Source organism: Tamandua tetradactyla, chromosome 14 (genome assembly GCF_023851605.1).
Source record: "Tamandua tetradactyla isolate mTamTet1 chromosome 14, mTamTet1.pri, whole genome shotgun sequence".
Taxonomy (NCBI): Eukaryota; Metazoa; Chordata; class Mammalia; order Pilosa; family Myrmecophagidae; genus Tamandua; species Tamandua tetradactyla.
The window spans coordinates 81,146,987-81,172,115 of NC_135340.1; the positions used below are offsets into that span (position 1 = coordinate 81,146,987).

Consider the following 25,129-nt stretch of genomic DNA (forward strand, 5'->3'; position numbering starts at 1 on the left):
TCCTTTATGATCTATGATCTGAGAATGTATTTTTTATGATTTCCATCTTTTTAAATTTATTGAGATTTGCTTTGTGACCCAGCATATGGGCTGTCCTTGAGAATGATCCATGAGCAGTTGAGAAAAAGGTGTATTCCCTGCTGTTGTGGGGTATGATGTTCTATATATGTTTGTTAAGTCTAGTTCAATTATTGTATTATTCAAATTCTCTGTTTCTTTATTGATTCTCTGTCTAGATGTTTTGTCCATTGATGAGAGTAGTGAACTGAAGTCCCCAACTATTATGGTAGATGTGTCTATTTCTCTTTTCAGTGTTTGCCTCAAGTACTTTGGAGCATTCTGGCTCAGTGCTTAAAAATTTATGATTTTCATGTCTTCTTGTTGAATTGTTCCTTTTATTAATACATAGTGTCCTTCTTTGTCTCTTTTAACTGTTTTACATTTGAAGTCTAATTTGTTGGATATTGGTATAGCTACTCCTGCTCTTTTCTGGTTGTTATTTGCATGGAATATCATTTCCCAACTTTCAACTTATGTTTATCCTTGGGTCTAAGATGTGTTTCCTATCAACAGCATATAGAAGGATCCTGTTTTTTCATCCATTCTTCCAGTCTTTGTCTTTTGATTGGGGAGTTTAATCCATTAATATTTAGTGTTATTATTATATGTCAGTACTTTCTTCTACCATTTTGCCTTTTAGATTTTATATGTCATATCTAATTTGTCTTCTTTATACCTTTACTGATAGTTTTCATTTCTATACCCTTCTCCACACCTCTGTCTTCTGTCTTACTTATCTGTCTCTAGTGCTCCCTTTAGTATTTCTTGCAGAGCTGGTCTCTTGGTCACAAATTCTCTCAGTGAATTTTTATCTGCAAATGTTTTAATTTCCCCTCATTTTTTGAGGGACAGTTTGCTGGATATAGAATTCTTGGTTGGCAGTTTTTCTTTTTTAGTATCTTTTATATATCATCCCACTTTTTCCTTACCTCCATGGTTTCTGTGCATAGTCTTATTGTCTTCCCTTGTATGTGATGGATTGTTTTTCTCTTGCTACTTTCAAGGTTCTCTCTTTCTCTTTGACATCTGACATTCTGTTTAGTAAGTCTGTTGGAGTACATCTATTTGGATCTATTCTATTTGGACTGTACTGCACTTCTTGGATCTGTAATTTAAAGTCTTTCATAAGAGTTGGGACATTTTCTGTGGTAATTTCCTCCATTATTTTTCCTCCTCCTTTTCCCTTCTCTTCTCCTTCTGGGACACCCACAACACTTATATTTGTGTGCTTCATATTGTCATTCAATTCCCTGAGTCCCTGCTCATACTTTTCCATTCTTTTCCCTATATTTTCTTTTGCTTGTCAGATTTCAGATGTCCCATCCTCCAGTTCACTAATCCTATCTTCTGCCTCTTGAAATCTGAGTTGTAGGTTTCCATTGTTTTTTTCATCTCCTCTACTGTGCCTTCCATTCGCCTAAGTTGTCATTTGTTTTTTCAGATTTTCAGTTACTTCTTTTTGTTCCTTCCTTGCCTTCTTTATGTCGTCCCTCAATTCATTGATTTGATTTTTTTTTCACATTTCAAAGTACATTTTAATAAGTAGCTATAGAACAGATTTCAAACTTTAGTATGGGTTATAGTTCCCCAATTTCAGGTTTTTCCTTCTAGCTGCTTCAACACACTGGAGACTAAAAGCAAGTATTGATATAATGATTCAGCGGTAATACTTATTTGTAAAATCCTAACTTCTCTGTTATAACTCCTCCTTCTCCTTTGATCCTTCTCCCTGTCTTTGGGTATATTTGGGTTATGTCCATTCTAATTATTTTCATGTTGAAAAGGGCTGTCAACAATATGTAAATGGAACTGGCTGATGTTTTTGGAGAGATTGTCACCTCTGAGTTTCAGGACTTACGTGGCCTAGTTTGTGGTAGTTTTGACTTGAAGATATCGACATAAGTTGTCCAAAATTCTGATTTCCACTTCAAAGCTTTAAGTTTTTCATTGACAACAAATATTGTCAGTAGTTCTTTGTTACCAAGGAAGTATTCCAAGTTTATTCACTAATGTCAGTTCATATCAGTGAGATCATACAGTATTTGTCCTTTTGTTTCTGGATAATCACACTCAGCATAATGTCCTTAAGGTCCATTCATGTTGTTATATACTTCATAACTTTATTCTGTTTTACAGCTGCATAATATTCCATCTTATGTAAATGTCACAGTTTGTTTAGCCAACTGTCTGTTGATGGACATTTTGGCTGTCTCCATCTCTTGGTAATTGTTAATAATGCTGCTATAAACATTGGTGTGTAAATTTCCATTTGTGTCCTTGGCCTCGTGTCCTTTGAGTAGAGACAGCATATAGTTGGGTCCTGTTTTTTTAATCCATTCTGCCAGACTATGTCTTTTGATTGGAGAGTTTAATCCATTAACATTCAGTGTTATTACTGCATGGGTAGTACTTTCTTCTACTATTTTGCCTTCTGGATTTTATATGTCATATCTAATTTTCCTTCTTTCTACCTTTACTCATAGTCTTCCTTTCTACACTCTTCTCCACACCTCTCTCTTCTGTCTTCGTATCTGTCTCTAGTGTTCCCTTTAGTATTTCTTGCAGAGCTGGTCTCTTGGTCACAAATTCTTTCAGTGATTTTTTGTCTGAAAATGTTTTAATTTCTCCCTCATTTTTGAAGGACAATTTTGCTGAATATACAATTCTTGGTTGACAGTTTTTCTCTTTTAATAATTTAAATATATTATCCCACTGTCTTCTCGCCTCCATGGTTTCTGCTGAGAGATCTGCGCATAGTCTTATTGGGCTTTCCTTGTATGTGATGGATTGCTTTTCTCTTGCTGCTTTCAAGATCCTCTCTTTCTCTTTGACCTCTGACATTCTGACTAGTAAGTGTCTTGGAGAACGTCTATTTGGATGTATTCTCTTTGGGGTATGTTGCACTTCTTGGATCTGTAATTTTAAGTCTTTCATAAGAGTTGGGAAATTTTCAGTGATAATTTCCTCCATTAGTTTTTCTCCTCCTTTTCCCTTCTCTTCTCCTTCTGGGACACCCACAACGTGTATATTCGTGCGCTTCATATTGTCTTTCAATTCCCAGAGTCCCTGCTCATATTTTTCCATTTTTTTTCCTATAGTTTCTGTTTCTTGTCAGTTTTCAGATGTTTCATCCTCCAGTTCAGAAATCCTATGTTCTGTCTCTCGAACTCTACCATTGTAGGTTTCCATTGTTTTTTTTCATCTCTTCTACTGTCTTTCATTCCCATCAGTTCTGTGATTTGTTTTTTCAGACTTTCAGTTTCTTCTTTTTGTTCTTTCCTTGCCTTCTTTATATCCTCCCTCAATTCATTGATTTGATTTTTGATGAGGTTTTCCATGTCTGTATATTCTGAACTAATTGTTTCAGCTCCTGTATCTCATTTGAATTGTTGGTTTGTTCCTTTGACTGGGCCATATCTTCAATTTTCCTAATGTGATTTTGTTATTTTTTGCTGACATCTAGGCATTTAATTACCTTAATTAGTTTATTCTGGAGATTGCTTTCACTTCTTTTATCTAGGGTTTTCTTGCTGGATGAATTTGTTGTCTATCTGTTCTTTGACATTCTGTTCAGCTTTATGTGGACCTTTAGCTTAAGTTTTGTTTAACAGAGGAGAATTTTTCAGTTCTTGTTTTTTTGTTTCTTGCCCTGCTTGTTTGGTGCTTTTCCCCCACACACACACTTAGGAGGGTCTACTTAGATATTATAGACCCCAGCCAGATTTTCCCAGAACAAACTGGCCTCCTATCAGGAGGAAAGAGTCACCTGCGTCGGTTTTCCCTGAGGATGAGACCCAGCAGGTTGAAAGACTTTCCTGTGAAGTCTCTGGACTCTGTTTTTCTTATCCTGCCCAGTATGTGGTGCTTGTCTGACTGCAGGTCCCACCAGCATAAGATGGAGTGGTACCTTTAACTTTGGCATACTCTCCCTGCTGGGGGCGTGTTGGAGACAGAGGAGAGGTTGTAGGCTGGTTTTAATGGCTTCAAATTACCAAGCCCTGGTGTCTGAATTCCTTGATGGAGGGATTCCACCTGGATGGGGCTTCACCCCTCCCCTGGGGAAGGCACAAACTCCAGATAAGCCCCCAAAAGAGCTCACTTCTGCCTATGCCTGGGGCCGTTGCAGCCTGAGAAGTCCTGCTGCTGTATCCAGAGGCAGTTAAGCCTTTGTAGATACACAGCCACAAAAACCTCTGGTTCCTTCTTTTTTTTTTTCCCCCCCTTTTTCTGTCAGTCCTGCCCCCTTGGCACGGGGGCAAAGATGAGCAACCTCCACTTTGATCAGTTTCACCTAAGCTGGGGGCCTATTTTTAGTAGTCAGAATTTGTTAATTAGTTCCACAATTGGTTTGATTGTGCCCAGTCCCTGCTTCTGGTAAAGTCCTTTCCTTTCCTCTCGGGAAGCGGCCTGTTGGGGAGGGTCGCTGGCCGCAGCAGCTTTGGGAACTCATGGTTCTGGGGGGTGCTCGCAGCTGGTCCAGGTGGTCCAGACTGGGGTACACCATGTGTCCGGTCACTATCATGGCCCCGGGAGCTGTTCTGTACTGTTTCTGGTTATTTAGTAATTGTTCTGGAGGACAGACTAAAATGCGCACGTTGTTAAGCCGCCATTTTGAACCGGAAGTCCTGATTTGATTTTTGATGAGGTTTTCCATGTCTCTTCAAACATTCTGAATTAATTGTTTCAATTCTCATTTGTATTGTTGGTTTGTTCCTTTGACTGGGCCATTTCTTCAGTTTTCCTAGTAGGGTTCATTATTTTTTGCTTGTTGTCTAAGCATTTAATTACCTTAATTTAATTGATTCTGGAAATTGTTTTCACTTCTTGTACCTAGGATTTTCTTGCTGAGTGACTTTGTTGTCTATGTGTTCTTTGATATTCAGTTCAGCTTATTCTGGAACTCTAGCTTAGGTTTTGTTTAACAGATCAGAATTTTTCAGTTCTTGTTTTATTATTTCTTGCCCTGCCTGTATGGTGCGTTTTTCCCCCCTTAGGAGGGTCGAATTAGTTATTATAGACCCCAGCTAGCTTTTCCCAGACCAAACTGCCCTCCTCTCAGGAGGAAAGAGTCACCTGTATCAGTTTTCCCTGATGGTGAGAGCCACCAGATTGAAAGGGTTTCCTATGAAGTCTCTGGGCTTTCTGTTTTTCCTATCCTCCCTGGTATGTGGCACTTGTCTACCTCCAGGTCCCACCAGCATAAGGTGATGTGGTACCTTTTACTTCAGCATACTCTCCCTGCTAGGGGTGTGGTGGAGACAGAAGAGAGATTGTAGTCTGGTTTTAATAGCTTCACTTTTACAGACCCTGGACTCTAAATTCCTTGAGGTTGGTATTCTACCTGAGCTGGGCCCCATCCTTCTTTTGGGTTTGGCACAAGCTTAATTCTGCCTATTCCTGGGGCAGTGGAGCCTGAGAAGCCTTGCAACTTTATCCAGAGAGTAGTGAAGCCATAGAAACACAGCCACCAGAATGAAAGGGAAGAATCCTTTTCAGAGTAGGACCCCCATTCCTCGGGTTTGCCAATCAAGAGCTTAAGTTGGTATGTTGCTCTGTGTATTGCCAGGTCCTGTGTGCCCCCTCCTTTCCTTCATGGCCCAGATCTTTTCAGATCCAAAAATACGTCTGTTTTCTTTTTTTTCTTTTTTCCATCAGCCCTGCCCCCTCTGCACTGGGGCAAAAACCAGGGACCTCTGCTTCCACTCAAAGTTCAGCTGAGCTGCGGGCCTATTTTTAGTTGTAGAATTTGTTAATTAATTCCACAATTGTAGTTTGGTTGCGCCCAGCCCCTGTTGTTGGTTAATTCTCTTTCCTTTCCCCTCTGGGAAGCAGCCTGTGGGGGAGGGGCAGCAGCTGCCATGGATTGAGGAACTAAGGTTTTTGAGTGGGCTCACAGCCCGTCCAGCTGGTCTAGACTGGTGTATGCTGTGTGTCGGGTTATTGACATGGCCCCAGCAGTTGTTCTGTACTATTCCTGGCTATTTATTAGATGCTCTGGAGGGCGAACTAAATCCCACACCTCGCTAAGGTGCCATCCTGGTCCACAGTCTTGCCTTGGTTCTTATATGTAAGTTTTTGACCCATTTTGAGTTACTTTTTGGATGTGGTGTGAGATAGAGGTCCTCGTTCATTCTTTTGCATATGGACATCCAGTTCTTTCAGCACCATATGTAGAAGATACAATCTTTTCTAAATTGTGAGGACTTGGCAGCCTTGTCAACAATCAGTTGGCCATTGTTTCTTGGCCATTTGGCTAAGATCAAGTGTAGCATCTGTTCTTATCAGTTTAGTATCTGATACATCCATTTTCTGAGGACAATATATTAAGTGGATTTTTGAAACTGTGAGATGGAGTAGGAGCTTGCTCCATCCACTCCATGCATCGACCTGGTATTGCAGTACTTCCAGGAATGGTGCACCCCCCTCAGGGAAGCAATAAGTGTATTTAAAAAAAAAAAAAATCAGTTGGCCATAGATATGAAGATCTACTTTTTTTCTTTATTTGTTTGTTTAAGTTTTTTAAAAATATTTTTATTGAGAAATCCTCACAAACATAAATTTCAGACATAGTATACAAACAATGGCTCACAGTATCATCACATTGTACATTCATCACCACTATCATATTTTAGAACATTTGCAACACTTCGGAAAAAGAAATAAAAAGATGAAAGAAAAAGCTCATACATACCATCCTCCTTACCCCTCCTTCTCATTGACCACTAGTATTTCCATCTACCCAAATTATTTTTCCCCTTGCCCCCCATTATTTATTTACTTTTTTATCCTTTTTTTTTTACAACTCATCTGTGCATATCCTGGATAAAAGGAGCATCAGACACAAAGTTTTCACAATCACACAGTCCCATTGTAGTCTTTATATCTTTATACAGTCATCTTCAAGAATCAAGGCTACTGGAACACAGCTCATCAATTTCAGGTGCTTCACTCCAGCCACTCCAATACACTATAAACTAAAAGGTGATATCTATATAATGCATAAGAATAGCTTCTCAACTCTATTTGAAATCTCTTAGCCACTGAAAGTTTATTTTCTCGGATTTCTCTCATCCCCTTTTTTGTCAAGAAGGCTTTCTCAGTCCCTTGATGCCGGGTCCCAGGTCATCCCAGGTTTTCTGTCCCATGCTGCCAGGGAGATTTACACACTTGGAAGTCATGTCTCACATAGCAGGGAGGCAGTGAATTCAGAGAGGCCACATCTAAGCAACAAAATTAGTTCCCTAGCTGTGTCTCTTAGGCATAATTTTAAGTAGGGTTAGCTTATCCTTTGCAGAAATAAGTTTCATAAGGGTGAACCCCAAGATCATCGGCTCATCTTGTTGATTTTGTTGTCCCACTGCTTGAGAGAATGTCAGAAATTCTCCAAATGGGGAATTGAATATTTCCACCTTTCTCCCCATTCCCCCAAGGGGACTTTGCAAATAATTTTTATTCTCTGCCCAAATTACTCTGGGATATATCAGGGCATTAACTCACCTGGAACAAACCAACAAAGTCTCATGTCCTATTCAAGTTTCCATGTGCTTATGATGGTCCACTAATTTTAACCATACAAGTTCAGTTAGGAAGTGCACTACTACAAATATAAGTTTTGCACCCAATATACTTCTTTGCGTTCAGTTTCACAGAGAATTTATAGTTTTACATTATGAGCGATATCATCCTTTACCCTGTATTCTGATATACCTTAGTCCTATCCAGATGAACTTCATTCATATCTCTTCTAGAATGGGGTACTGCTGACTTTGTAGCTTCAGAGCTCTGAGTCTCATGTGTCATGTAAATACCTGAGGTTTCTGGGAACATGAGGGTCTGTTTTTGAACCCTTAATTTGATTCCATTGGTGTACTTATCTGTTCTTCTGTCAGTACTATGACATTTTGGCCACTGTAGCTTTGTAATAAGTTTTAAGGTCAGTAAGTGTGAGTCCTCAAGTTTTTTCTTCTTTTTAAAGATATTTTTAGCTATACATGAATCCTTTCCTTACTGGTAATCCTTATCTCTACACTCTTCTCCAAGCCTCTCTCCCTGTCCTTTCTTTTCAGCCCATAGAACTCCCTTTTCTATTTCTTATATTTTCTATTTCCTTTTAACAAACTCTCTTAGTTTCTGTTTGTGAATATATTAAGCTGTCCCTCAATTTTGAGGGACAGTGTTACCAGATAAAGAATTCTTTATTCAGTTTTTCTCTTTCAGTACCTTAAGTATATCATACCACTATCTTCTCCCCTCCATGGCTTTTGATGAAAAAACTTCTTTTGCTGCTTTCAGAATTCACTGTCTTTGAAAGTTGACATTCTGATTTTTTTGTTTCTTCGAGTGCGTCTCTTTAACAATTTATTGTGTTTGGTGTACACTGGGATTCTTGTATTTGCATTTTCATGTTTTTTATAGGGTTTGGATAATTTTTAGCCGTTATTTCCTCACATATTCTTTCTGGGCATTTTCACCTCTCATCTCCATTTGGAATACCCATGATGATTATTGTTTTGGTTTTCTAAAGCTGCCAGAATGCAATATACTAGAAATGGATTGGCTTTTACAAAGGGGATTTATGACAATACAAATTTATAGTGCTAAGGCTGTGAAAATGTCCTAAGTAAGACATCAAGAAGAAGCTATTTGACCCAAGAAAACCTGATCACATCCGGGATTTCTCTGTCAGCTGGGTAGGCACACTGTTGACATCTCCTTTTCTCCTGGATTGCGCTGTTTTCATCTTCTGATTCCAGTGGCTTCCTATGTCAGCTTTGTAACCAGCTCCAAAGCTGCTTACTAGATGTCTGCTCTGTGGTGGCTTTTTTATTGGCTCCAGTAAACTAATTAAGATCAACCTTGAATGGGCAGGTTCACATTTCCATGGAAATAATATTGGAAAGGATTCCACCCACAGTTGGATGAGTCATATCTCCATGGAATCAATCCAATCTAATGGTCCCACCCAACAGTATAGCTGTCCCCACAAGATTAGATCAGGATTAAATTAACATGGCATTTCTGGGGTACATAAGAGTTTCAAACCAGCACACTTAGGTTTTTACACTTTAGTTTGTCAGTATTTTCCCTCAGATCCTGCTCAAAATTGTCCATACTTTTATCAGTCTCTTCTTTGATCTGTTTGAATTCAGTTGCTGTGTCTCTTCTAGTTCACTGATCTTCTCCTCTGCCTCTTCAAATCTGCAATCCTGTGTCTCCAGTATAATTGTAATTTCATCTGTTGTCTTTTATAACCATAATGTCTGGAGGGCTTCCTCTTCACCTTTTTGACAAAATTCTTTGAAGCACTGAAGTATTCAACATTTAGGAAGTTCCTATTTATCTTTTGTATCTTTACTTGCTTATGCTTTGGGTGTAAGAAGCTGCCTCCTATCACTTGGTCTTAAAGATATTTCCCTATATTTTCTTTTAGGAGGTTTATGGTACTGGCTGTTGCATTTACGACTTTGATCCATTTACGACTTTGATCCACTTTGAGTTAATTTTTGTATAGGGTGTAAGGTAGGGTCCTCTTTCATTTCTTTGGTTATGGATATCCAGTTCTCCCAGCACCATTTATTAAAGAGACTATTCTGTCTCATTTCAGTGGAACAGGAGGTCTTGTGAAGAATCAGTTGACCTGGCGGGCAACAGTGGCTCAGTGGCAGAGTTCTCGCCTGCCATGCCGGAGACCTGGGTTTGATTGCCAGCGCCTGCCCTTGTGTTTAAAAAAAAAAAAAATCAATTGCCATAAATGTAAGAGTCTCTATCTGAACTCTCAGTTCTATTTCTTTGGTCAATATGATGAAGATTAAACTTTCTTTGTGCCAATACCGTGCTGGTTTGTTCATTATAAAACAGTGTACCTTAAAGTCAGAAATTGTTAAGTCTTCCCACTTCATTCTTTTTTAGGATGCTTTTTGCTATTTGAGGCCCCATTTCCTTGAAACTAAATTTGATAACTAAATTGTCCAAGTCTGCGATGTAGATAGTTGGAATTTTGATTGTATTGCATTAAATCTTTAGATCAGTTGAGGTAGAATTGACATCTTAACAACATTTAGGCTTCTGAAACATGAACATGGAATGTTCTTCCATCTATTTAGGTCTTTTTAAATTTCTTTTAGCAGTGTTTTGAAGTTTTCTGTGTACAGGTCCTTTACAACCTCAGTTAAGTTTATTCCTATAGACTTGGTTCTTTTCGTTGCTATTGTGAATGAAAGTTTTATCTAATTGCTTATTTGATTTGGTCATTACCAGTATATAGAAACACTGCTGATTTTTTTTTAATTTTTTAATTTAATAAAAGAATTTTTTAAATATGACAAAGAAACACAAACATTCTTAACATATGCTCATTCCATTCTACATATATAATCAATAATTCACAATATCATCACATAGTTGCATATTCATCATCACGATCATTTCTTAGAACATTTGCATCAATTCAGAAAAAGAAGTGAAAAGACAACAGAAAAAAATTCATACATACCATACCCCTTACTCCTCCCTTTCTTTTTTTAAAATAATTTATTTTTTGTTTATGATATATAACCATACAAACACAAACATTCTTATCAAATGATCATTCTGTTCTTGTTATATAATCAATAACTCACACTATCATCACACAGTTGTATATTTATCATCATGATCATTTCCTAGAACATCTGCATCAATTCAGAAAAAACAATAAAAAGAAGACAGAAAAAACTTCATACATACCATACCCCTTACCCCTCCCCTTCACTGATCACCAGCATTTCAATCTACTAAATTTATTTTAACATTTGTTCCCCCTATTATTTATTAATTTTTAATCCATTTATTTTACTTGTCCATTGATAAGGTAAACAAAAGGAGCATCAGACACAAGGCTCTCACAACCACATAGTCACAGTGTGACAGCCATATCATCATACAATTATCTTCAAGAAACATGTCCATCAGAGCACAGCTCCACATTTTCAGGCAACACTACTGATTTTTGCGTGTTAATCTTGTTTCATGCCACTTTCCTGAATTCGTTTGTTAGCTCAAATAGCTTTGTACTAGGTTTTTAGAAATACAGGATCATGTCATTTACAGTTAGTGAGTTTTACTTTTTCCTTTCCACTTTGGGTGCCTTTTATTTCTTTTTCTTAGATAATTGCTCTAGCTAGAACTTCTAGCACAGTGTTGAATAACAGTGGTGACAGTGGGCATCCTTGTTTTATCCTGATCTTAGGGAGAAAGCTTCCATTCTCTGATTATTGAGTAGTTTTTATGCCCTGCAAGAAATACTAAACTGAGTTCTCTTGACTGGGCAAAAAAAGCAGGAGAGAGCAATCAGGAGAAGGGTACAGAATTGAAGAGTTTGTGTAAGGGTAAATTAAAGGATAAAAAGAGAGAAAAAAAATGGATAGGACAAATAAAATCCAAAAAATAAGATGATTGGATCAAGAGCTGTCTATAGTAATAGCTTTGAATGTTAATAGATTAAAATCCCCAATTAAAAGATGCAGACTGATGGAATGAATTAAAAAATATGATCCATTTATTTCCTGTTTATAAAACTCAGATGCTCTGAGTTTTAAATCTGTTCCTTTTACTTGGCCATAACTTCCTTGTTTCATAGTGTGTCTTGTAATCTTTTACTGGTACCTGGGCCTCTTACTATCCTGATAAAATTATTCTGAAGGTCAGATTCCCTTTCTTGACTAACATTTTTAATGAAATTTTATTGAGATACATTGTATATTCATATTCCACATATCCAAATTTTACAATCACAGGTTTCACAATATCATCATAGAGCTGTGCATCCTTCATCACAATAGATTCTTGAACATTTTCATTGCTCCAAAAATATATAAAAATAAGAATAAAATTAAAAATAAAAGAACACCCAAAACATTCCATGCCATTCACCCCCTATTATTTATTTATGTTTTGGCTCTCTTTCATTTTTCTTGCTCATGTATCAATATACTAGATAATGATAGTGTCAGTCACAAGGTTTTCATAGTCATATGGTCACACCTTAAAAGCTCTACAGTTATTCAGTCATCTTCAGGAATCAAGGCTATTAGATTACAGTTCAACATTTCCCTGTAGCTTGTCTGTTACCTCCAAAGCTGAAAGGTGATATCTCTATAGTGCATAAGAATAACCTTCAAAATCACCTCTTGACTCTATTTGCAATCTCTCAGCCACTGATACTTTTTTTTCATTTCTCATCCCACTTTCGATCAAGTCTTTCTGAATTCCATGATGTCAGGGCCAGACTCATCACTGGGGGTCATGTCCCCCATTGTCAGGGATTTACACCCCTGAGAGTCATGTCCCACATAAGGGGAAGGACATTAAGTTCACCTGCCAAATTGACTTAGAAAGAGAGGCCACATCTGAGCAACAAAAGAGGTTTTCTGGAGGTGTCTCTTAGGCATACTCCAAAGTAGGCTTAGCTTCTCCTTTGCAGGAATAAGTTTTATAATGTTAAGCCCCAAGATCAAGAGTCTTTCCCATCAAACTGCTAGTCACCAATGCCTGTGAGAATGAATATCAGGTCTTCCCCAGTTGGGGAAGCTTACTGTTACCCTTTTTAATCTCCTGCCCAGATTACTCTGGGATGTATCTGGGCATCACATCAACCTGTACAAACCAACAAGTTCTCACATTTTATTCAATGTTTCATGAAATTATGATGTTTGAATAAGCTGACCATACAAGTTAAATTAGATAGCGTGCTTCAGAAAATATAAATTCTACACCAAATAAATATATCTTCCATTGGTCTCACTCAAAAGGTGAAGTTTTAAAATACAGTTAATATCATTTTTTACCGTTTTGTCTGATTTACTCTAATCCTGTCCAGATCAGCTTCATTCATATCTCTAATAGAAGCCTCATGTCTTTTTCAGGTTTTTTTTTTTACCGCTTATATAGGGTAATGCTGACTTTCATACCTGCAGAAGCTATAGCTCTGAGTCTCAGGTGTCACACTGATTCCCCAAGTTCCAAGGAATGACCATGTTTTACGCAAAGAGCTCAGCATCTCAACAGGAATAGATGTGACCTGTGATAGCATTTGCAGTCTAGGAACCTTTACCATAAATCTTGCACCTGATAGCCTATGCTCTCGAGTCTGCCCATTATAATTAGTCCATGTGAGCGATGCATTATAATATTTCTCTTTTCATTTCTGGCTTATTTCACTCAGCATACATAGTGTCCTCAAGGTTCATTCATTTAGTTGTAACTAAGGGTTGCGGGATTATATGGCAACCCTACCTCTGTCCTCCTGTAGAGCCACCACACAGCTTCCTACACCACTCCACTGCCCTACCAACAGGGAGGTCGGTCTCTCTCTCTCTCTCTCTCTCTCTCTCTCTCCCCACATTTTCTTCAGCACTTGTATCTTTCTGTTCATTTTTTTTTTTTTTTTTTTTTTTTTTTTTTTTTTTTTAAGGAAAGACAGAGAGAAGGAAGGAAGGAAGGAAGAAAGGGAAACATTTTTAAACATTTTCTTGTTTTATTGTATTCTGTTTCTCCGTTTTTGTTACATGGGCTGGGGCCGGGAATCGAACCGAGGTCCTCCGGCATAGCAGGCAAGCACTTTGCCCGCTGAGCCACCGCGGCCCGCCCTTTCTGTTCATTTTTAAACACTTTTATTCACACATCATATGATCCAACCTAAGTATGAAATTAGTTGTTCCTTGTATACTCACATAGCCATGCTTTCACCAGCAGAATCTGTATGAGAACATTTCCATTTCTTCTGCAAAGAATCTCTTACCCCTCTTCCATATCCCCCACTTAATGACATTTGTTACTTTGGCATATTGTCTTTGTTACATTCAGTGGAGGCATACCACAAAATTACTATTAATTATAGACTCTACTTTGCATTGATTGTATTTTCCCCCTGTGTACCACCGTATTTTCAACACCTTGCAATGTTGCATTCATTTGTTCCCCCTCATGCAAAAACATTCCTGTATTTGCACATTTAATCATCATCATTGTCCATTGTAGCCATCACTAGTTATATTGTTCCAATCCTTATGGTCTGTCTTTCCTTCTGCTGCCATATATGCCTCCACCCCTCACCCATCAATCACACTCACACTCTGCTTCACTTACTGTACTTACAATATTGTGCTACCATCAGATAGTATTGTGCTATCCATTTCTAAATCTTTACAATCAGTCCTGGTCCACATTCTGTACTCCTTCAGCACCAAAATGCCCGGTCTCTGCCTTCTTTATATCTCCTGATAAACCTGTACTCTTTTATTTATTTTTTTATTTTTATTTTTTTAAATACAAAGAAGCACCAAATAAATGCAAACATTCCTATGTTGATCATTCCATTCTACATATATAATCAGTAATTCACAATATCATCACATAGTTGCATATTCATCATCATGATCATTTCTCAGAACATTTGCATCAATTCAGAAAAAGAAATAAAAAGACAACAGAAAAATATAACAAAAATAGAAAAAAAAATTTTACATACCATACTCCTTACCCCTCCCTTTCACTGATCACTGGCATTTCAAACTAAATTTATTTTAACGTTGTTCCCCCTGTTATTTGTTTTTATTGCATATATTCTGTTCGTCTGTTGACAAGGTAGATAAAAGGAGCATCAAACACAAGGTTTTCACAATCACACAGTCACATTGTGAAAGCTATATCATTATTCAATCATCTTCAAGAAACACGGCTACTGGAACACAGCTCTGCATTTTCAGGCAGTTCCCTCCAACCTCTCCATTACATCTTGACTAACAAGGTGATATCTAATGCATAAGAATAACCTCCAGGATAACCTCTCAACTCTGTTTGGAATCTCTCAGCCATTGACACTCTATTTTGTCTCATTTTGCTCTTCCCTCTTTTGGTTGAGAAGGTTTTCTCAATCCTTTGATGCTGAGTCTCAGCTCATTCTAGGATTTCTGTCCCACACTGCCAGGAAGGTCCACACCCCTGGGAGTCATGTCCCACGTAGACAGGGGGGAGGGTGGTGAGTTTGCTTGTTGTGTTGGCTGGAGAGAGAGGCCACATCTGAGCAACAAAGGGCTCTCTTGGGGGTGACTCTTAGGCCTAATTTTAAGTAGGCTTGACCTATCCTTTGTGGGGTTGAGTTTCATATGAGCAAACCCCAAGACTGGGGGCTCAGCCTATAGCTTTGGTTGTCCATACTGCTTGTGAGAATATCAAGAATTCAACTTGGGGAGGTTGAATTTTCCCCCGTTCTCATCACCCCTCTGAAGGGGACCTTACAAATACTTTTCCACTCACTGATCAAATCACTCTGGACAAACCAATAAAATCTCATGTCCTACCCAAGGTTCCATGTACTTATGGAGTTCAACTGAGCTATCTACATAAGTTATATTAGGAAATGCACCAGTCAAAATATAAATTTTGCACCAAATAAGCATTTTTTACCTTAGTCTCACACATTAGCTGAAATTTTCAAATATTAATTACAATCTATTTTCAGCACTCTGCAGTAATGACACTCCCCTGTTCTTCCTCATGCAAAAACACTTTTAAGATTTGTACATTTAGTTACTATCATTATACACTCCAGGCATTCCTACATCACACCATCTCAATCTTTATCATCCATCTTTCCTTGTGATTTCATTTATTCCCCCAGCCCTCCTCCCTCTATCTCTCTCACATTCAGCTTCATTCAATGTTTTAACATAATTTTATTACAGTTAGGTAATATTGGTCTGTCCACTTCTGAGTTTTTATATTCAGCCCTGTTGTACAATCTGTATCCCTTCAGCTCCAATTACCCGATATCTTACCCTATTTCTATCTCCTGATGGTCATTGTTACCAATGAAATATTCCAAGTTTACTCACTAATGTCAGTTCATATCAGTGAGACCATATAGTATTTGTCCTTTTGTTTTTGGCTAATCTCACTGAGCATAATGTCCTTAAGGTCCATCCATGTTGTTACATACTTGATAAGTTTATTCTGTCTCACAACTGCATAATATTCCATTGTATGTATATACCACAGTTTGTTTAGCCACTCATCTGTTGATGGACATTTTGGCTGTTTTCATGTCTTTGCAATTGTAAATAATGCTGCTATAAACATTGGTGTGCAAATGTCCGTTTGTGTCCTTGCCTTCAAGTCCTTTGAATAGATACCTAGCAATGGTATTGCCAGGTCATATGGCAGTTCTCTATTTAGTTTTTTGAGGAATCACCAAACTGCCTTCCACAGCAGTTGTACCATTTCACATTCCCACCAACATGGATAAGTGTGCCTCTTCTCCGCATCCTCTCCAGCACTTGTCATTTTCTGTTTTATTGATAATGGCCATTCTGGTGGGTGTGAGATGATATCTCATTGTGGTTTTGATTTGCATTTCTCTAATGGCCAGGGACATTGAGCATCTTTTCCTGTGCCTTTTGGCCATTTGTATTTCCTCTTCTGAGAAGTGTCTGTTCAAGTCTTTTTCCCATTTTGTAATTGGATTGGCTGTCTTTTTGTTGTTGAGTTGAACAATCTCTTTATAAATCTGGATACTAGACCTTTATCTGATATGTCGTTTCCAAAGATTGTCTCCCATTGTGTAGGCTGTCTTTTAACTTTCTTAATGAAGTTCTTTGATGTGCAAAAGTATTTAATTTTGAGGCGTTCCCATTTATTTATTTCTTTCTTCAGTGCTCTTGCTTTGGTTGTAAGGTTTATGAAACTGCCTCCAGGTATAAGATTTATAAGATATTTCTCTACATTTTTGTCTAACAGTTTTATGGTCTTAGATCTAATGTTTAGGTCTTTGATCCATTTTGAGTTAACTTTTGTATGGGGTGTAAGATATGGGTCCTCTTTCATTCTTTTGCATGTGGATATCCTGTTCTCTAGGCACCATTTATTGAAGAGACTGTTCTGTCCCAGGTGAGTTGGCTTGTCTGCCTTATCAAAGATCAAATGTCCATAGATGAGAGGGTCTATATCTGAAGACTCTATTCGATTCCATTGCTCAATATATCTATCTTTCTCAAGTACCACGCAGTTTTGACCACAGTAGCTTCATAACATGCCTTAAAGTCAGGTAGCATGAGACCTCCAACTTCATTTTTTTTCCTCAGGATACTTTTAGCTATTTGGGGCACCCTGCCCTTCCAGATAAATTTGCTTATTGGTTCTTCTATTTTTGAAAAGTAAGCTTTGGGAATTTTAATTAGTATTGCATTGCATCTGTAAATCAATTTAGGTAGAATTGACGTTAACTATATTTAGTCTTCTAATCCATGAACACGGTATGCCCTTCCATCTATTTAGGTCTTCTGTGATTTCTTTTAACAATTTCTTGTTGTTTACTTTGCATAGGTCTTTTGTCTCTTAAGTTAAATTTATTCCTAAATATTTTATTCTTTTGGTTGCAATTGTAAATGGAATGTTTTCTCGGTTCCCCCTCAGATTGTTCATTAATAGTGTATAGAAACACTACAGATTTTTGAATGTTGATCTTGTAACCTGCCACTGTGCTGCACTCATTTATTAGCTCTAGCCGTTTTGCTGTGGATTTTTCAAGGTTTTCGACATATAATATCATAATATCTGCAAACAGTGAATATTTTACTTCTTCCTTTCCAATTTAGATGCCTTTTTTCTTTTTCTTGTCTAATTGCTCTGGCTTGAACTTCCAACACAATGTTGAATAACAGTGGTGATAGTGGACATCCTTGTCTTGTTCCTGATCTTAGGGGAAAGTTTTCAGTTTTTCCCCATTGAGGATGATATTAGCTGTGGGTTTTTCATATATTCCCTTTATCATTTTAAGGAAGTTCCCTTGTATTCCTATCCTTTGGAGTGTTTTCAACAGGAAAGGATGTTGAATTTTGTCAAATGCCTTTTCTGCATCAATCGAAATTGTCATATGGTTTTTCTGGTTTAATTTGTTGATATGGTGTATCACATTAATTGATTTCCTTATGTTGAGTCATCCTTGCATACCTGGGATGAATCCTTCTTGGTCATGGTGTATAAGTCTTTTAATGTGTTGCTGGATTTGATTTGTTAGAATTTTGTTGAGGATTTTTGCATCTATATTCATTAGAGAGATTGTTCTGTAGTTTTCTTTTTTTTGTAATATCTTTGTCTGGCTTTGGTATGAGGGTGATGTTGGCTACGTAGGATGAGTTAGGTAACTTTCCCTTCTCTTCAGTTTTTTTTTTGAGGAGTTTGAGCAGATTTGGTACTAATTCTTTCTGGAATGTTTGGTAGAATTCACATGTGTAGCCATCTTGTCCTGGACTTTTCTTTTGGGGGAGCTTCTTAATGACTGAGTCAGGGTTTTTTTACTTGGTTTGTTGAAGTCGTCTATTTCCTCTCAAGTCAAAGTTAGTTGTTCATGCCTTTCTAGGAAGTTGTCCATTTCATCTATAGTGTTGTATTTATTAACATAAATTGTTACATAATATCCTGTCATTACTTCCTTTATTTCTGTGGGTTCCGAGTGTTTATGTCTCCTCTTCTATTTCTGATCTTATTTATTTGCATCCTCTCTCTCCTTCTTTTTGCCAATCTTGCTAAGGGTCCATCAATCTTATTGATTTTCTCATAGAACCAGCTTCTGGTTTTATTGATTTTCTCAATTGTTTTCGTGTTCTCAATTTCATTTATTTCTGCTCTGATCTTCGTTATTTCTTTCCTTTTGCTTGCTTTGGGGTTAATTTGCTGTTCTTTCTCTACTTCTTCCATGTGGACAGTTAATTCCTCAATTTTTACCCTTTCTTCTATTTTGATATAGGCATTTGGGGCAATAAATTTCCCTCTTTACCCTGCCTTTACTGCATCCCATAAATTTTGATATGTTGTGTTTTCATTTTCATTTGCCTTGAGATATTTCCTGATTTCTCTTGTAATTTCTTCCTTGACCCACTGGTTGTTTAAGAGTGTTGTTGAGCCTCCACACATTTGTGAATTTTCTGGCACTCTGCCTATTACTGATTTCAAACTTCATTCCTTTATGATCTGAGAAAGTATTTTATACGATTTCCATCTTTTTAAATTTATTGAGTTTGCTTTGTGACCCAGCATATGGTCTATCCTTGAGAATGATCCATGAGCATTTGAGAAAAAGGTGTATCCTTTTGTTGTGGGGTGTAATGTTCTATAAATGTTTGTTACATGTAGCTCATTTATTATATTATTCAAATTCTCTGTTTCCTTATTGATCCTCTGTCTAGATGTTTTGTCCATTGATGAGAGTAGTGAACTGAAGTCCCCAACTATTATGGTAGATGTGTCTATTTCTCTTTTCAGTGTTTTTAGTGTTTTCCACATGTATTTTGGAGCATTCTGATTCAGAGCATAAATAATTATGATTTTTATGTCTTCTTGATGAATTATTCCTTTTATTAATACATAGTATCCTTCTTTGTCTCTTTTCACTGTTTTACATTTGAATTCTAATTTGTTGAATATTGTATAGCTACTCCTGCTCTTTTCTGATTATTATTTGCATGAAATATCTTTTCGCAACCTTTCACTTTCAACCTATGTTTATCCTTGGGTCTAAGATGTGTTTCCTGTCGACAGCATATAGATGGGTCCTGTTTGTTCATCCATTCTGCCAGTCTATGTCCTTTCACTGGGGAGTTTAATCCAATAACATTTATTGTTAGTACTGTACAGGCAGTACTTTCTTCTACCATTTTGCCTTTTGGATTTTATATGTCATATCTAATTTTCCTTCTTTTTACCTTTACTCATTGTCTTCCTTTCTACACTCTTCTCCTCACCTCTCTCTTCTGTCTTTTCATATCTGTCTGTAGTGCTCTCTTTGGTATTTCTTGCAGAACTAGTCTCTTGGTCACAAATTCTCTCAGTGATTTTTGTCTGAAAATGTTTTAATTTCTCCCTCATTTTTGAAGGAGAGTTTTCCTGGATGTAGAATTCTTGGTTGACAGTTTTTCTCTTTTAGTAATTGAAATATATCATCCCACTGTCTTCTTACCTCCATGGTTTCTGCTGAGAAATCTATGCATACTCTTATTGGGCTTCCCTTGTATGTGATTCATTGCTTTTCTCTTGCTGCTTTCAAGATTCTCTCTTTGTCTTTGACCTCTAACATTCTGATTAGTAAGTGTCTTGGAGTACGTCTGTTTGGTTCTGTTCTCTTTGGGGTACACTGCACTTCTTGGATCTGTAATTTTAAGTCTTTCATAAGAGTTGTGGAATTTTCTATGATAATTTCTTTCTTGAATGCTTGATAGTATTCACATGTGAATCCATTGTGTCCTGGTCTTTTTGGGGGGAGCTTCTTGATGACTGATTCAATCTATTGTGATTGATTTGTTGAGGTTGCCTACTTCTTCTTGAGTCAGTGTTGGTTGTTCATGCTTTTCTAGGAATTTGTCCATTTTGTCTACATTGTTGGTTTATTAGCATAGTTACTGATAGTATCCTCTCCGTATCTCCTTTATTTCTGTTGGGTCTATAGTTATATTACCTCTCCCATTTCTAATTTTATTTATTTGCATCCTCTTTCTCTCTTTTTTTTTTTCTCAGCCTAGCTAAGGGTCTATCAATTTTATTGATTTTCTCAAAGAGCCAACTTCTCATCTTGTTGATTCTCTCTATTGTTTTCATGTTCTCAGTTTCATTTATTTCTGCTAAATTATTTCTTTCCTTCTGTTTTCTTTCAGGTCAGTTTGCTGTTCTGTCTTTAGCTCCTCTAGGTGAACTGTTAATTCCTTAATTTTGGATCTTCTTTTTTATTATAGACATTTTGGGCAATAAATTTCCCTCTCAGTACCACCTTCACTGCCTCCTATAAGTTTTGATATGTTGTCCTTTCATTTTCATTTATTTAAGATTGTATTGTTTAGCCTCCATATATTTGTTTATTTTCTGGCCTTCTACCTGTTATTAATTTCTAACTTCACTCTGGTATTACCTGAGAAAATGTTTCATATAATTTCAGTCTTCTTAAATTTATTGAGACCTGCTTTGTGATCCATCATGTGATCTATCCTGGTGAATGATCCATGAGTACTTGAGAAAAATGTGCATCCTTCTGTTGTGGGTTGTAATGTTCTGTAAATTTCTTTTTCTTTATTGATCTTCTCTATATATGTTCTATCCATTGATGAGAGTGGGAAATTGAAGTCTCCAACTATTATTGTAGAGGTGTCTACTTCTCTCTTCAGTGTTGTCTGTGTGCTTCATTTATATTAGGCCTCTCCAGCTCATTGCATAAATATTTATGATTGTTGCATGTTCTTGATGAATTGTTACTTTTATTAATAGATCTTACCCTTGTTTCTTTTCGTTATTTTACATTTGAAGTCTAATATATTGGCTATTAGTATAGCTACCCCTGCTCTTTTCTGGTTGTTGTTTGCATGAAATATCTTTTTATAACCTGTATCTTTTTATAAACCTTTCACTTTCAATCTGCTGTTTTGAAATATTTTTATCAAGTAATCTTCACATACATACAATCCATACATGATGTACAATCAGTGGCTCACAATATCATCACATAGTTGTGTATTCATCACTGTGATCATTTTTTAGAATATTTCCATCACTCGAGAAAAGGAAATGAAAAGAAAAAAGAAAAAACTCACAAATACCATACACCTGATCCCTTCCTATTATCGACCACTAGTATTTCCATCTTCATTCTGTTGTAGTCCTTGGGTCTAAAGTGTATTTCTTATACAGCATATAGATGGGTTTAGTTTTTTAATCCATTCTACCAGTCTGTGTCTTGATTAGGAAGTTTGGCCCATGAACATTAATGTTATTACTGTATAGGCAGTACTTTCCTCTACCATTTTTTCTTTTGCATTTATGTGTCATATCTCATTTTTTCTCTCTTTTTACCTTTATTGATAGTCTTCATTTCTACACTTTTCCCCAGACTTCTGTCTCCTTTCTTTTGTTATTTGTCTGTTGTGCTCCCTTTATTAATTTTTGCAGAGCAGGTGTCTTGTTCACAAACTCCTTCAGTTACTGTTTGAGAAAATTTTAAACTGTCTCCTTTTTGAAGGACAATTTTACCAGGTTTAGAATTCTAGTTTTGCAGTTTTTCTATTTAAGGACTCATATATATCATACCACTGCCTTCTTGCCTCCATGTTTCTACTGAGAAACTTTCACATAGTATATCATCTGGGATTTTCTTTCTGGATGACTTTGTAGCCTATTTGTTCTTTGACATTCAGTTCAACTTATTCTAGACTTCTAGCATGAGTTTTGTTTTACAAATCAGAATTTTTTGGTTTTTGTTTTCTTCTTTCTTGCCCTGCTATATGGTGCCTCTTTTCTTTCTTTCTTTTTTTAACCTTAGGAAGGTCTACTTAGGTATTATAGACCCCAGCCAGATTTTCTCAGACCAAACTGGCCTCCTCTCAGGAGGAAGACTCACCTGAGTCATTTTTCCCTGAGGGTGAGACCCACCAGGTTGAAAGGCTTTCCTATGAAGCCTCTGGGTTCTCTGTTTTTCCTATCCTGCCCAGTATGTGGCACTTGCCTGCCTGCAGGTCCCACCAGCATAAGGTGATGCAGTACCTTTATCTTCAGCAGGCTCTCTCTGCTGGAGGTGTGGTGGAGACAGAGGAGAGGTTGTTGGCTGGCTTTAATCACTTCACTTTTCCACACCCTGGCGTCTGAATTCCTTGAAGGAGGGAATCCACCTGAGCTGCGCCCCACCCTTCTTCTGGGGAAGGCATAGGCTCCAGACTTACACTCAAACAAGCTTAATTCTGTCTTTACCTGGGGCATTTGGAGCCCGAGAAGCCTTGTAGCTTTATCCAAAGAATAGTCAAGCCATAGAAGCACAGCCAGAAAAAAGAAAAAGAGAAATCCATTTCAGAGCAGGGTCCCCATTCCTCAGGTTTGCCAATCAAGAGCTTAAGTTGGTATGTTGCTCTGTGTATCTCCAGGTCCTAAGTGACCCCTCCTTTCCTTCAGGGCCCAGACCCTTTCAAGTATTACTTGCTGTCCAATCCGAAAAACCTCTGTCTTTTTTTTTCCTTTTTTCTTTTTCCATCAGCTCTGCTCCCTCTGTGCCAGGGCAAAAACCAGCAACCTCAACTTTTACTCGAGGTTTAGCTGAGCTGGGGTCCTGTTTTCAGTAGTCAGAATTTGTTAATTAATTCCACAATTGGAGCTTGGTTGCGCTCAGCCTCTGCTGCCGATACAGTCTCTTTCCTGTCCCCTCTGGGGAGCAGCTTGTTGGGAAGGGGCACCGGCCATCACGGCTTGAGGGACCCACAGTTCTGGGTGGGCTCGCAGCCTGTCCAGCTTGTCCAGACTTGGGTATGCTGTGTGACCGGTCACTGACATGTCCCCAGCAGTTGTTCTGTACTGTTCCTTGCTATTTATTAGCTGCTCTGGAGGACAAACGAAATTCTACACCTCACTTCACTGCCATCTAGGCCCCCTCAGCGCCACATCAGATTATTTTGAGGTATTAACTCTAAAGGTCAGTTTCTCCCTCTTGCCTAGGGTTTTATTATAAATTGGCGATGTGCTAACTTCTTAACTTACATTGAACCTTTAGAGTAGCCCATGTTCAATAGTTCACATTTTCTTAAGTCTACTACACCAGTTTCTTGCCCTATACATGCAGTCCATCTTTTAAAAATTGCACTTTTAAATATGATTATTTAACCTCCAAGAGAAAGCTTACATTCCTTGTCCAAGAATACTGATTTGTGCTGTTTGTTTTGTGCAAAATTTTCTCCCTAGCTCCCATGATTTGTTTAATTTCTCTCCCTCAGTATACTTTTCAGTCCAGTTTTGCTTTTAATTTTTCTATGAAGCCTTTCTGTTTCCCTTTACTTCCCCTTTGAGGTATCCCACTCCAAAGAGTCAATGGGGTCATTGTTCAAAAATGTCCTTTTTTTATTTAGATAATTCAGAAATCAACGACTGGATTAGCTGTGTGCATCTCTTGTGTAGCTGTCTCCTTTACTTCCTGGGAGCCCTTTCTCATGCACCTGTTCACCAACTGCTTGTGTTCCATCCTAGTTCTCTGTGGACTTGGGATCCTATGCCTGTATATGCGTGGGCTTCTGTCTTGCTGCTTTGAGGTGCTTTGTGGTCTGTGTGCACAGCAAGAGGGACCTGGGCCGTGCCTCCCAAACTCTGTGACTCTTATAATGTGCAAGACCGAGTACCCAAGGAAGACCCCTTAGAGGAATTGGCATTTAGGCTGAGACTGAAAGATAAAAAGCTAGTCATATAGAAATCTGGGGGGGAAAGAGTTCTAGTCAGAGAGTATAGTAAATACCAAAGTTGTAAGTAGAGAATTGGCTTGCTGTAGTTTTAAGCATAGAAATTTCACCTTCTCAGTGAATCCTTCCCTGAATACTCCATATACAATTACATTATCTATACAGACTTTCTAGTCCTTCTTCCCTTGTTTTATTTTCTCTATAGCGTTTTTCACTGTCTAACATACCCTCCAAATTATTTTGGTTTTGTCTTTTTCCCCTACCATGGTATATAATCTCCATGAGGACAGGGATTTTTGTCTTGATTTGTTTGTTTCTGTCCCCAGGGGCCTCTCTTGGGCTATGAAATTGCTTTCAACAAATTAAAAAAGCCTCTCCCTTCCAGGAGGGTTATAGCCCCACATCAGGACACGTGGTTTAGCTGGAAAACATCACCTGGATTTTATCACTTTCCTTTCTCCTCAGCAAATGGTCTTTATTCAATACATAATTGAAGAGCCATTACACTGAAGCTCTGGATGCATCTGCAGGACTTATAACAGTTCCAGCATGTAGCAGCCACTGAATAAATATTTGTAGATTCATGAAATAGTTTAGGATGAGGAGAAAGAGTGATTATGAGACAAAAAGGCAGGGAGAGACCAGATCTTGTGGAGATTTCTAAGGAGTGTGGTTTTTTTTTTTTTTTTCCTAATAGCGGGGGCAGCTTGTAAGTCACATGGAATACTTTTCATTGAACCATACTCTTCTGTACTTTTAATAAGTACTATTAATGATTCTTATGCTCACGCAAGTTTGAAAATTATTATAGTAGAGAAAGTCATAGGCTAAGTTAGTTGAAATCC

General features: G+C 37.6%; 1 protein-coding gene and 1 non-coding gene across 3 annotated transcripts in view; both read left to right on the forward strand.

Moving 5' to 3' along the window:
• Positions 1–25,129, forward strand: part of ZNF609 (zinc finger protein 609) — a 403,867-nt gene that overhangs the window by 127,210 nt on the left and 251,528 nt on the right. The gene's annotated exons all lie outside the window — the stretch shown is intronic.
• Positions 6,294–6,484, forward strand: LOC143656679 (U2 spliceosomal RNA). Its single transcript, XR_013162583.1, has one exon. It is a non-coding gene; the product is annotated as a U2 spliceosomal RNA (small nuclear RNA).